Below are 1,526 nucleotides of genomic sequence, written 5' to 3'. Positions count from 1 at the left end.
CTTCTGATTTCAGTTTCGATTTTCACAAAACATAAGCGGCGTGATTTTACATCATGAAATGATCCATCAAAGAACATCGGAAAATGTGGAATTTATCAAATTCCTGCGTCGAAGAAACATTATAGCAGTGAAAATCAATCGAAGTTTGATACATCTCTTTGATATCGAGGATGAGAAGAGTACGCAAAGTTTAGACAACTTACAGAAGAATTATGTTCGATATAAAAAGGGTTGTCATCTTGCCGAGATGTGTTTTTTCGATTTTGGAATGCTGCCCTAGTCAGTTGACAATGATAATCAACGCAAATATTCTTGCAAGGAGTCTGATTATTTCAATATTCATGGAAACGATAATATATATGTGATTGACAGAAATTAATAAAAATTGTTGCATAAAAAATTTTATCGAAAATTGTTTACAAAATCTACGTATTGTTTATCATAATACACAATTATAATATAATAATTATTAAATATAGATAAAATTTATAATTGGCATTTGAATCATAGAAGTATACATATAAAATATTATTACATAAAATGCAGTTCTATTGTGTAATATTTTTAAAGTAATATTCTTGAAGCTTGAGTAATAGAAGTATCAGATTGCTCCTCGCCCTGATAAAGTGGACTGCAAGGTTCACGAAACATTGCATTCCAAGAATGGATCTGAATACGGAGAAAACCCGCGAAACACATAATTTTTATTTTTGTGTAACATATTTATCTTAATTTTACAGATTTGTTAACATTTGCCAAAGTGTGCGAATGGTTCCCAATCGGAAATATTGAGTAATGACGAATATGGTATAGATCGGGCTTTGCAAGTTCACGAAGGGATGTCCATCCTGTTTCATATTCTGAATGAATATCATAAGTATCTAGAGGGAATGGTTTTGAAACCAGCGATGGTACTGTTGGGTATAAAAAACGCAATAAAGTGCACGTCACAAGTATCATTTATTTTAATAGAATATAAAGCGAATTATAATCTTTCTCTAATAATATATTTTTATTGAATATATTTGCTTTTAAACATTATCGCGATTGCTGAGTATAAAAGCTAAAAGCATTACAAAGAACAGTACCATGGAAGTTCCAGCAATTTTTTTTTTAAGCAGTAGTCAAACCGATGAAGAAGCTGTATTAAATCTAAACGCCATTAGCACATGTGATAGCTTCTGCTGTGGACGTGTTTTGCAGGTGTCTTAAAATCTGTTTAAGTCTAAATAGAATTTGTTGTATTTATATGATATATCGATTAATTCTTTGATAAATTTTAAACTGGTGAAAAACAATTCAATAAGTTCTACTTATAATATTATTTGCTTTATTAGAATACGACAATGAAAATTTGGAAAAACAATTCAAAAAATGTAGATAAGGCTCAAACAATGTTTTTTAAAAAGATTCTATTGTGCTCCGAAGCATCTTTGGGAAAATTACGAGTTGAAGACAATATGCATTCGTTCGCTTATGAATTAAACAGATATTTAATTTTCTCTTTTTGTAATTATAGCACATTT

General features: G+C 29.8%; 1 pseudogene; it reads left to right on the top strand.

Annotated features, from left to right (window-relative positions):
- LOC105620435 overlaps nucleotides 1-1,526 on the top strand; it is a 42,992-nt pseudogene that overhangs the window by 22,400 nt on the left and 19,066 nt on the right.

This window comes from Atta cephalotes (genome assembly GCF_000143395.1).
Source record: "Atta cephalotes unplaced genomic scaffold scaffold00026, whole genome shotgun sequence".
Lineage (NCBI taxonomy): Eukaryota > Metazoa > Arthropoda > Insecta > Hymenoptera > Formicidae > Atta > Atta cephalotes.
Note: the sequence above shows the minus strand (reverse complement) of the source record. Positions and strands in the feature narration are given on the sequence as shown.